Below are 13,962 nucleotides of genomic sequence, written 5' to 3' on the forward strand. Positions count from 1 at the left end.
ACTTTAAGACAATTAAGTGCCTAGGACAGGTTGAGATAACTTGCTGGAAGGATCCTCAGGAGTGGCGGATGGATGGATCTATTGAGAACCGGGCTCTCCTCTCTCATGTTTTGGAGGGTAGATTTTGTAGCTCTCTCAATGGGAAGGACAACTTAGGTTGGAGTCCAAGTCCAAAAGGTAAATTTACAGTGGCTCAAGGCTATGCTATATTCTTGACAGGAACCTTCATGGGCAGGCTGAAGTGCACTAATGGAAGAAATTTTGGAGTAGCTTTTCGTGGCCCAAGTGTAACTTTTGCTTATGGGTCTTGGCTCACAATAAATGCCTTACTTGGGAGAATCTCTGCAAATGAGCTTGAAGGTCCCTCGATTTGCGTTCTTTGTCAACATAATGAGGAGTGTGTCTCACACTTGTTTTTTCTCTGCCCCTTCTTAAGAGAGATATGGCATAGATGGTGGGAGGCTTGGGGTCATAGTTGCTTTCATGCTAATTCTCTTATCGAATTTTAGGAAAGCTTGGGAAGACCTCCTCTGAAGACTTCTTTCTTACAAGTTGCCTCGTTGGTTGGTCTAGTCTTCATTCTCTGGAACCTTTGGCTAGAAAGGAATTGCAGGATTTTTTATGATGCCAAATCTAGTAGTACCCAATTGTGGAAGTTGATTCTTAATAGGATTAAGGAGACGATATATGCAAAGTGTGATATGTTTGTTAATATTAATCCTGGGGATCAAGCTATTGTGAAGAATTTGAACTTGAAGGATAGCAGGTGGGGAGGTAGTCCCAACAATAGACCAAGCCATGGGAAGTAGCGAGTGTTTAGAGATGGGAGGTGGTCCCCTCCCCCAACTAGGTTCCTGAAGATCAATACGGATGGGTCTTCTCGAGGGAATCATGGGCATGCTAGTATTGGGGTTATTGGTAGAAGCGATGTTGGAGGTGTAGTTTTTCTCCTCTCTATTTACAAGGGTAAGAATTCTAATAACCTGATGGAGGCCCTGGCCATTAAGGTTTCTATTGAGCATGGCTACTCGTTAGGGTGGTGGAATTTCATCTGTAAGTCTGACTCACAGATTGTTGTGGATATGTTGAACAACCAAAGGCTGGACAATGTTAGTTGGAAACTTGCCTCTTTAGCTAGACAAATTCTTGGTCTTTGTAGGTTGATGGACTCTATCTCCTTTCATCATATTCCTCACAAGTGGAACAAAGTGGCCGATTGTCTAGCTAAGTGGGCTTTAGAGAATGTGGGTATGTGGAATATTAATGGTAGGTATGAGTTACCTACTAAGTACTATGAGATTATTGATCAGATGCTTCTAGAGGATAGGAGTTTGTAGTCTTGTATTGGGCCTTTGGCCTTTGCTTTGTTCCTAGCTTTTGATTGAATAAATGTTTACCCCTCTTTTTTCAAAATAATAATAATAATAATCTTGGCTTCAGCCTCTTACTGATCAAAAAATAAATAAATAAATTCATGTTGAATACTACCTATGACTAAGTATTAGAAACCTATACATTTGATCTTTTGAAGAAGGTACATTACGATGAATAATGGTATATCTTTTATAAGGTGGGGGTTACATAGTATTCTTGAAGGCTCTACAGAATAATGGGTATGCAAATTAGTACCTCTATCTAAATAATTCTCTTTTATTTATATGGTCATTTTAAAAAAAAAATTGGTCCATTATATTAATTGTTATTTTACAATATCAAGTATGGCATATTGTATTGTATTTGGCTAAACAATAAGGCTTTTATATATTTCGAGTAAAAAGTTGAATGCCTTCATTTGTAATTCAGGCCATACTTTTGTAACCACTTTAGTGTACATTCCTCTAGTACTTGTGTAGGTCCATTTGAGCCTTTGCATCATTCCTTTCCCCCTCAAAATGCCCAAAGTCATTGTCACTAGCCATCTTTTAGCATTAGCTTCACATTAATCATGCATTATCCTTGCTATGTATCATTTTTTAGTGTGATTCATTTAGACAATAGTAGTTTGCACATGTATGTCTATGCACCACACATTAGTCTACTAGCATCTTAGTAGGACAAGAAAAATGATAAATATACTTATTAATACAACCATAAAAACTCAAAACATATGTAAAGTATTGAGAAACATGTGTCTTGACCTCGCAAGTTTATCCAAATAATTCTAATAAATATTGTTGATAGTTTTCCACATGTTTGTGCCTTAGAAAATGGTGTATAAAATGCCAAAAGGTACCCTTTCCATAGTAGAATATAGGAGGGCCATTTTTAATGCATAAATGACAAATTTCATGATAGTTATAAGAGTCAAAACTACGAGACAAAATTTTGGATGTAAATACTATTCTAACATGGCTTTATTCTTATCTCGGAAATATAAATGTCAAGAATGGAAACACGTAGCATGGTGGTTCTTCCTATGATATTGTAAAACCACATGTGGTTTCCAAGTTGTAAAATTACTATATAATCAAAGCTTGAGGAGGAGTTTGCATCATGGAGTTTTGTTTGCAAGGCTAAGTTCTAGAAAGATGCTAGTAAAGTCTCTCTAAGCTTGAGTTAAGGTGATACTCTAGTAAGAACTTTTATTTCAAGTGTATTGTAATCCTCTTGATTGGATAAATATATTATGCAAGTTTGGGAAGGTGTGGTTTTTCTCACGTATGGGTTTTACCGTAGTAATCATTGTGTTATGTGTTCATTGTTATTTTGATTGTGTTGTTATGTATTTCTTGGTATCTTTTTGATACTTAGATTGAAATTTGCATAGTCATCCTCTCAATTTTAGTGTAGGAAGCATTTCTTCATACCTTTTCTTCCTTATAAGTGGTATAAGAGCCTAGCCAATTTTGATTCTATTTTTTGGGTACATGGTTTTTTTGAGCTAATCAGGGTTTGACTAGGAGCTTATGCAGAGTTTTTTGTTTCTATACTACATGATTCTAAAGATGGCAAGCATTTTGGGGAGGATTGATGTATACTAGAAGTTTTAGATGGCATAAAAATTTAGATGTGGAAGATGAAGATGGAAGATCTATTTATTGATTGGGATCTATGGGATGCAATAGATGAGAATAAGAAGAGGCTCACAAATATTTAACCTTAGCCACACGGTATGATGCAATGGATAAAAAAAGATAAATGTCTCATAAGATTTTGTCTTGCTAACTCAATTCTTACTAATGTACATGAAGGGTCTACTGCAAAGAATCTTTGAAAGAAGATAAGTGAGATCTATCAAGAAAAATCACTTATGAGTGAGATTTTCTTGAGAAAGAAATTATATTTCTTGAGAATGGAAGAAGGTGGATGAATATCTAAGCATTTGGAAAGCTTTAATATGTTGGTGACTTATTTGACCTTAGTAGGGGTGTCAATGGATGAAGAACGAAGGTGCCAAATATTTCTATGTACCTTGTCAGACTCATGGGATAGCCTTGTCATGGTCATAGAGAGCGCTTCAGTTATCTTGAAGATGGAGGATGTTGTTGGTTCTCTACTTTCTAAGGATATGAGGAAGAAGCTCTATCTGAATGCCAAAAAGCATTTGAATTTTTGAGGAATATCAAACAAAAGATGCAAGAATAAAAAGTAGCATAACCATTCCAAGTCCAAGGAAATATCCCTAGTAAGTTTAAGGTAATTTACTAGAATTATGGAAAACCTAGTCACTTCCAAAAGGACTACAAAGAGGAAAAGAAGAAAAACAAGAAGCAAGATTTTGATTCTGATTATAAGAAGGAAGATAGAGATGGTTTTATCATAGCCTCAGTCACATAGGTGATAATGCATGGTGTGTAGAACTAGGTCATATTTTCACATGAAGCCTAATAGAGACTAGTTTAGTAAGTATGAAAACTTTGATGGTGATAAGGTGTATTTAAGTGACAACTCTATTCTTGTTATTGTTGATCATAAAAGTATCATGTAAAACTTTCTAATGGTGGAATTAGAAGATTTTATGGTGCCTTGCATATCCTAGAACTAGAAAGATATTTGTTATTTACTAGCAAACTAATAGATATGTGTTTGCATGTACAATTGTCTAAAGAAGGTGTGAGAATGGTGAGAGGTGCTATGGTGATAGCAAGAGGAAGAAGATTGGGTACATTGTACTATCTTGATACAAGTATAGTTGAGTTCAATAATACTTCTAATAACATTGTGACAAGGACTACTTGATTAGAAAATGAGAGGGTTTCTCTTCAATGGATAGTTATGTTTTTTGGGTACCAAAGGGTTCTCTATCTATTGAATCAAAGTTTCTTGTAGAAAAGACCATATAATGGCATGCAAGACTTAGTGACATGTGTAAGAAGCACCTATGGACCTTGAAAAATAAAAACCTATAACGCCCTGCCAAGGGATCCAAAAGAATTAACCTAAAGTTTTACTAAGTTTTCCAAACATATTTTTTTAAAGAACATAATGACTTACACATCAAACATAATGTAGTGGAAGCAATAACATACAATCATCCATAAACATACATAATAGGTTACATTTCTTAAGGATCCCATGACGTTGAGTCACATTTTATGTTTACTTAATACTAGGTCTAATAAATAACTCATCTACATGAAAGAATATTTAAAAGTCCAAAGTCCATTTAAATAATATATATTTGTTCCAAATAACACTTGGCAATAAAATTCAAAATGCTTAATCATCCATTGCACATGTCATAGGGTATCAAAGGCTAAAAGAATACACATTTAAAAAAATAGAATTTACATCATCCCTATCAGATCCATGATACAAAGTATAGTACAATAAATGAAACCACCCATCATAAAGATATAACTATCCATCGTAAAACATAAAGATAGAAAGAAATGAAATGCAGACAAGGAAACTCTAGTCATGGTATCAATAGACGGATCTCAATGGTAAGAGTAAAAAGCAATACCACTTGACTGCATGGAACCTAAATGGGCCACTCCCACCGTGTTGAGGAGATACTCTCAAGTCCCAAATAGGATATCAAACCAAATATCAAAAGTATTCTCTAAGTCTAGAAATCCGTAAAGGTAATCTAACTCAAAGCTACCAACATAAACTAACATCTAAACCCATAGGCATACAAAGACATGTAGGAAACCTACTATGTAAGTGGGCAAGTATCATCGCATGAATCATGCTAGAGTTATCCTAGTAGTCTCTTAGGACCCCATCCCCCTAGTGATCCCTATGTGGCCACTAGTATCCTCTCGTACTAACAAGACATACTACAAATGCAAGGTCACAACCAAGCATTCTCTCTACTCCCATCCTACTATGTACTAGCACTCAAGGCATGGGTGAGAACATGCAAAGACTTTTATTAGGTTCATTTTATCCCATTTACTATAGTTTTTTCACTTATTAAACAACTTACAGTGGGTTACCCTGGCAGCTGCTTAGGGCCCTAGCCCCCATTGCAAACCACTTCATGACATTACATATAGATTACCTACCCTAAACTCATAAAAGCACAAATCAATAATCATATCAAAATCACCTCAGTCCTATAGAAGTGACTGGAAAGCATCAAAAGATAATTAACAATAATCACATCAATTCTCTATGAGCAATTGGAAAGCATTCCAAAAATATTGATTGAAGACTCAAAATGGTTAAGTCAAATATCTCATAACAATCACCTCAGCTTCACACAAGAACAATGGAAAGCAATAACAAATAGTAAATATAAACATATCATAAAGCTCACCATCACATTACCATGGTTGGGTTTTTAAGAAAAGATCGAGATCAAAACATCAGTGTGACATCACAAACACATAACCCCTGAGCCTCTGGTAACAACCTAAGATTAGTCAAGGCTAGGTCAAACCCTGAAACCCCAAAACATAGACAACACATAAAAAATAGAGTGTAGGTATCAAAGCTTTGGTTTGATTTTAAAGCACAAGGTTGAGTTAAATGTAAGGTTTCAATTTTGTTTCAATGCAATTTGTGAGTACCTACAATTTACAATTTAACCCTTACAATCTACCTCGTTCTTACATTTGAACAATTTACATAGTTGCCCTTATCTTATAACCAATAATTCATTATTTTTAATAAATAAATCATTTTAAATAGTGAATAAATTTAAAATATTATTCCATAATATTTATCATTCATATAAACTAAATTAAAATTTATTTAATTAAATTCAAGTAATAGTTATAAAATAAACAATATTTATATATTATTAATTATTAGTTATTAATTACTTAATAATTAACAAAAGTTATTAATAAAGTTATTAATAACTAATTAAAATAAACTATGTTAAATATTCATTAATTCATTATTAAATTATTAATTACTAACAAAATTTATTAATAAATAATCATTTAAATTAAATAAAATAAAATATTAATTCTAATGCAAATTTAAAAAATAAAAAAAATGCATTTTAAAAAGTGTTTTAGACCTACTGGCCTCTGCCTTTACAGGTGGTTGTTGTGCGGTTGTAGCCTATCTACTATTGCACGTAGCAGCAATTATTACTGCTGCAGCGGCGGCAAAATAGTTTGCACCGCAGGACCTACCCTCCCAATCAATTTTTTAATTTTTTTTTAAATTTATCATTTCTCTCTCTCTCTCTCTCTCTCTCTCTCTCTCTCTCTCTCTCTCTATATATATATATATATATATATATATATATATATATATATAGTTAACTCATTAATTTATAAACTCAAAACAAAAACCCTTCCTCTCAATTTTAATATGTAAATTTATTTTTTATAAAAAAATGATTATATAATTAGTTTTGTTTTATAAAAAAAATTTGTATTACAAAGAATTAAAACAAACAATACCCCTCTAGTAATATAACTCTATAATTATTTTTAAAGATTTCCAACCCTAGTCTGATAGGAAAAATTCAATTAACCATTTGAATTTCTAAAATAAAATTTTCTTTTTAAATCTCAAAGATAAGCTTAAAGCCAAGAATATCTATAAGGTTATTGCTCATAATGTGGATATTCTTGCCCATGTCAATAAACTCTGGTATTGTTCTTTTGATATTAAAGTTTGGAATAAATTGCTGAATTCTATTTGGAAAGGCCCTTGCGAGCCTAAAATTCAATGTTTTAACTGGTTGTTGTTAATTGATAGACTTCCTATTAGAAGAGATAATCAGCAATCTAATATTTGTAATATTTGTAGATTACCTAAATCAGGTAGACACATATTATTTGATTGCCTCTTTGCTAAAGAAATCTGGAATTTATTTGATATTTACTATCCTATTAATGTGAGCATCATTGAAATTGTTACTGGCCATATTAATGGGATTAGTAAAGATGCTAATTTCTTTTGGAATATGTTGTCCTCTAACATTCTTTGGCAGATTTGGAAATGCAGGAATGAGGAAAAATACCAAGGTAAGCCAAGGGTTCTTACTGAGTTTTTTCGAAAACTCACACATTTTAAAATATTCTTGCAGGTGCAAAACACCATGGTTATTGAAAAGGACAAATTAAGCAAATTTCTTAAAGATGGACAAACTTCTTTCTTTGTTCACGATCTTAAGTATGACTATCAGTGGCGAAGGACTATGGGTAATCTGCGGATGTTTGAGCATATGTGTTGGAAGCTGATCCAAGCTATTAATAGGAACTATAATGTCAGGAAGGAGGATATCTATATGTTGTCCCAGATTCAGGAACAAAAAACTATTGTTTGGATGGAAGGCCCTCTCGGTTGGACCGCTTGGGTTGATCTTTATTGTGATATCTTGTACTAGCCTTCTGTTGTTCGACTTTTGTTGTTCTTTGATGTTCTTTAGCTGATCTTTTGTTACCCTAGCTTTGGTTTGAGGCTTTGCCTCTTTTTTAGTGCTCGAAGTCCTGTGTAACTTTTTTTGATCTCTCTATATCTAATAGAAAAAAAAAGGTTAATGGACAAGTTTTTTTTTCTAAGATATTTCAATTTCCACGTATACAGAAGAATTAACAAACATACTGTAAATTCACAAAATTGAAAGCACCCGTCACAAGAAATATTCAGATAGTCATTCGATAGTCACAATGAAGACAAGAAAGAAAAAGCATATTAGACTAAGTGAATAATCACAAGCATCTACATGGATTTTGATGCTAATTGCTACGCTCAAGATGATTATAGAGAAATTCCTCCTCTCAAAGCCTTCTCTTTTATGAAATTCCTTTCCCTTCCAAAATTTGTGGTCTTGCCCCAAAACTTTGGTCCATTGAAATGAACCCTCAATTGGTGATAAGGAGTTCTCTCCTCAAATCGAGGCACTAATGGTGCGATCACCTAAGAGGACTCCGTGCTCACTAGACTTTAACTCTTTATTATCTTTCTTTATCTTTTTCATGCACATTTATTTAATTATTAAAATTACTATATTTATTTTTTACTTGACTTCTCTTTTAATTAATTTATTAAATTTAATCTCATGCACGCATCATGCAATCATGAAACTTTTAATAAATTAATTCCTTTTCTCACTTCTTAAATTATTTTCAAATGTTTAATTGATAAAATATTTATTAAATTAAATAATAATAATATTTAACATTTATTTAAAAAATAAACTCTAAATATATTATTATTGAATTAAATAAATATTAGCACGTTCTAAAATTAAAATTTTATCTTCAAATTTAATTCTTTTTATTTAATTAATTTAATATAATTAAATATTAAAATATCATAATAATTTCCATTAAATTATATCATTAATTTAATCTTTTAATTAGACTTAATTAATAGAAAATTTTACTAAAGACTCATAAAATAAAATATGAAAACCCATCATGGCAAAACACATACAAAATGAAACTAAAGGGTTATAATTACGAATTAACATTATTCAATGCATTCGGAGGGTAGTCAACTCTGATACTTGTCCCAATTTTCTAGGACAAATGGCTTAAAGGTTTAGGATTTGGACTTAAGAATTTATCTCCCCTCTCTTACTATTGAGATAATGCGATAGGGTACACTCATCTTGGCAATTCGAGGAAGTCGATACTTGGTACCTACAATTGCATAAAATCCATGCATGTACAAACACATATATACCAAGCTAAACAAGAAATGGTAGGAAGTGGTGCATCGTGTAGATCTTGACTAGCAGGTGACTACAAATCCCTTCCTTAACCACATCAAAAATCCTAGACATAAAGAAAACATACACGCACACCTTACACATGTAGTATGGGGTAAGTATCCATAAGAAAACACATATAATAATCCATCTAACTAATCATCATTGATAACTAAAAACACTGTAATAATCATCATGCATACATGAGGTATAGAGTACCAAGTAATTTCATCATAAAATCAACTGAATTTGAAACAATATATGATAATCTCAAAATAATGCTACTACTCATCAAGTATAAAACCAGCCTAAAAGAGTTCGGCAAAAATAACAAAATGCAAACTATGGGCAGGCACTACAAAACATTTTTGATGGGTTGAATGACATGTTAAAGTTAATTTTTGTAAGCATTGTATTTGTATAGTCTTAAATTGGAAGCACTCTAAGTTAATAAATTTTTAGCACCTATTTAATGTGATATCATCATGTTCTCTCTCTCTCTCTCTCTCTCTCTCTCTCTCTCTCTCTCTCTCTCTCTCTCTCTCTCTCTCTCTCTCTCTATCTATCTATCTATCTCTCTCTCTCTCTCTCTCTCTCTATTTTCCCCTTCCCTTTTCTGTCCTTTTTCCTAGGTGTAATTAGGGTAAAACCTAATAGATCATCTTTAAAGATCCATTTATATGGTGATAAGCTCAAGGTATGATTTATTTTCCCATAGGCCCTTCCTTTCCACCCACCTTTCCACAAGGAATCTACTACTAGCACTAAAATAGGGTTTCCTTAGAATCTAGGCATGATTTTTAGATTTTGAGACCTATTTTAGGGTCCCTAGATTGTCCCTAAGGTTTGTGCATCGACAAATCAAGGTTGCGATGAACTCCTAGTGTGTCAGGAGCACAATACACCCCTGAAAAGGCCCTATTTTGGCCCTTTTCCTCTGAGTCACCATGTTTTGGATAATTAAGTATACTCTCCTATGACAGTTGGCTTGTGGGAGTTTCTTGATTCCAATCTCTATTTAAACTCTTCCATTTTCTCCATTTTTCATATAGACATGATCATATCATATCAAGAAACTATGATGAAGGATTCTCCCCTTAATACCACAACGAATAATAGAAATGGAGAAGCAACAAAAATTGAGAGAAAAAAATGAGCTTCTTATAATCGCTACTAATGCAGAATTATAGAATTACAATATGCAAACCCACATGGGAACCTTTCTTATAATAATATGCAAGAAAAAGCTTTGACTATCACCCAAAACTCCCCTATAAAACCCGTGAGCCTTCCTTACATAGGAAATTTTTACCACCAGAGAAGGTTCTAGAAACTAAGCCCTAAACCTTGAGATCAACCAACCTCATATTATATCATAAATGTGAGACCATAACTAGAAAATTGTTGACTAGATGGGCTATTACCCATTCTAGAATCCCCAACTATAAATCTATAGTGGTTGATTATGAAAATAATCCTTTATCTAAGGTTTTGCCTCATTTCGGGTCCATTTAGGCCTTCATCGCTAGACTTGAAGTCTAAATAGCCAAAATTCATACAAAAAATGTGCAATAATTTCACCAATGCATATGATATGACACTAAAGCTCATCCGGCAGGATAATATATGTCAAAGATGAGCCTCCACATATGAGATTAGAAAAATCTGAGCATATAACACCAACTTACTAAAATTAGCATTTTCCTACAAATAACAACTCTGCATAGGAATTACCCTAATTACAAACACAAAATTGGAAAAATGGAAGTAGAATTTTTTTTGGCTGATGCAAGATTTCCCTTACACCTAAGATGCTCTTGCATCAAATTGCATCCACATGCTCTAGCATTCAAGCGTTCAAGTTTTAAAGTTTGAAGCCTTCAGGCATTCATTAAACATTCATCTATTGGAGATCAAGGATTCAAGAACTCAAGAAATTGAAGGATTTTATCTTCAAGATCTTCTTCAATCTATTCAAGATCCTTTGGTACATCTTCTACATCCATTCATCTTCATCTTCTTTGTCCAAATCCATTGGTGAAGACAAGAATATTGCATTTAATTCAATAGATCTAGCTGTAGGAGAAGTAGTAGACTTATGGCTCATATTAATTTGGATTCTTCTTCTCCTCTTCTTTGAAACCTTAGTGACCCTATGGTTTCTCATGATCCTAATCCTTCTATGGAGAATGAATCTTCTCCCTCATATCATGATGAGGATGAGGCTTTTAGAGTTCTACCTGAATAGGCTGATAAGCTTGTAACTAAAATTGATCAACTACATGATTGGCTTTTACAAGAAAATCACAACACTAAAACTATTGCTTCTTTTGATGCTCTTAAAAAATTGATTTGTAATGATGAAAATTGTGTTAATATTTTGTGTGGTCTTACTCACCTTGTTCATACTCATGTTAAGCCTTTGAATCAAGTTGCTTCTAATGTAGGAATGGCTCCTCCTATTTCTACAAGTGAGCCTATTCTTCCTACAGTGATTGATTTTGCAAATCATCTCTTTTCTTATTCATCTCTATGGTAAAGTGGTGAATAGCACCTCTTTTTCATGCCTACTTCTAATCAATTTCAAGTGAATCCTAGATTACCTTAGTTGTCTATCATACAATTTATTGCTTCTCCTATACAAAATTATACTGTATCCCTTACTATCTAATTGATTAATGTTGATACATTTAAGGCTCTATATGGTCCTCTCTATATTGCTACTTGGATTACTAAATACCCTTCTTATGGGTGTTTTGTTGATCCTACTTCTATGGTTAAGATCATCACTAAGGAACATCTTTATAATAAGAGGAAACATTGTGATTTCTATGAATAAATTGATACTTGGATTTAAACTTGTAATGGTTTCTTTTATCCTCTACAAGGCTCCATCTATTTTCTTGTTCAACTTTATGGTAAGGCAGTGACTAGCACCTTTTTTTTCATTCCTACTTTTGATTAGTTTCAAATGAATCTTAGATTACCTTCATTGACTAACATGCAATCTATTGATTATCCTATACATCAATGCATTAAGTTTCCTTATGATGGTGAAATTAAGAAGATCAATCTTAGTCTTTATAATCCTTCTTGACCTCAACATTGTGCTACTATTGACTTCTTTTGGCCATCTCTTCTAACTACTCATCTAGACTATATGTTCCATTTGTACTGAGAATATAAATTTTGAAACATTTCCTAGTTAAGTATGTCATGTGGTCTTTTTCCTTCAACTTCACCACCTATTTCTTCTAGTTATTCTATTTTTATGGTCAAACATCTCTTGCATCTCTTGATCCTCCTAGTGTGATTCCTTCTACTACTATGGACCCTACTCCTACTGTGGTCCCTTCTTCTACATCTGAGCCTTATGTTGTTCCACCTCTTGTGTCATCAAAAGGTAAGGAAATTATGGTTTTTGATCCTCTTTCATCTTCTCAACAATTTTTTAATAAAACTTATTATAAGAAACATGCTCAGGAACATCAAAAGAATCATCAAGCTCATGCTAAAGCTCATATGAATCCTTCTCATTATTCTATGTATGTCAAAGCGGTTAATGATATGCATATTCCTAATTTAGATTCTACTACTATTAATTTAGATGATGAAGATACTTTAGATGATGAACATGAGATTATTAATATTGATGTGGATTTACCTAACATGCTTCCTATGCAACATATACTTACATCTACACTTGAGTATAGAGACTCTCCTAAGAGTCCTTCTTTGGATTTAGATATTTTCCCTTCTATATTGGACATAGCTCCTCTTGAAATTTATCCATCTTCTCTTATTACTACTAACCAAGATAGGGGAGGAGGGCAGCATGCTTGAAGTGAGTGCTCTATCATAATAGTTTTTTGTGTGTTTTCTTGTTGTAATGTGCTTCTCGCATATCTTGTTTGCTAAAGTATGTTCAATTTTTTTTAAACGATCCTTGTTGCTCTATTGGTACAAGGTGATAAAGAAATCATTGTGTTGTCACATTCTTCTATTTGTATCTTACTTCTTCTATCTATCATTCTATGCTATGTTGTACATGTGTTGTTATTCATGCTCATGTCCTTGTATTTTCTTCTTGGATTTGTGACATGGTAGTACCAATTAGTTTTGGTCTCTGTAAGAGTTATCCAAATAGACTCTTCTTTATGACTCTTATGTGTATTTCTTCCATTGTGTTTTAATTATACTACCTTTGGGGGTGATTACCAATCATAGTAGACATAATTCTTACATATTATCATATGGTCATATTGGCCCTAGAGTTAGTAGATCCTTTTTGTGCTCTTGGATGTTATGTTCTTAGTGTTAAAACTCCATGAAGATAATCAACAATAAGAAAGAGACGAAAATGAAACAAAGAACAAAAAAATATCCTAGGAAAACTCTTCTAGAATGAAGGGGAAAACCCAAACACACAACAAAAATATCATTTTATTGATAATAGAATTCAAGTGTAAAATATCCTTTTCTTGATATGAATATATAACAATAGGAGAGACTCTTCACATTATAACTGAAGGTCTCTTGAGATTCCCATAACTCCTGTAATTAATTACAACTCATCGAATATTCATGCCTTAATGCATATGAATGACACATGTCATTTACATTTAATATTATAATTCAACATAAGTGTCCTTTTTAGCCAAAGGTGACAATAGTGGTAATAACATCCACATTTCTAGAGATAAAGGTCTCTATCATAATTACAATCTTCAATATTTAGTTCCCTTGATTTGTCTATTATTGGGGACATCTCATAGTGGAAACATTTCTTGATAATTGAATGTATACTCCATTAAATCTATTTCTCCTATTAAAGTGTTAGAAATGATTTTAACGTGGGGGCATGCACTCTTCTCATTCTTGCGTTTTAATCA

The sequence above is a fragment of the Cupressus sempervirens genome, chromosome 6, assembly GCF_028749045.1.
Source record: "Cupressus sempervirens isolate cs-2001-9-10 chromosome 6, ASM2874904v1, whole genome shotgun sequence".
NCBI classification, from domain to species: domain Eukaryota; kingdom Viridiplantae; phylum Streptophyta; class Pinopsida; order Cupressales; family Cupressaceae; genus Cupressus; species Cupressus sempervirens.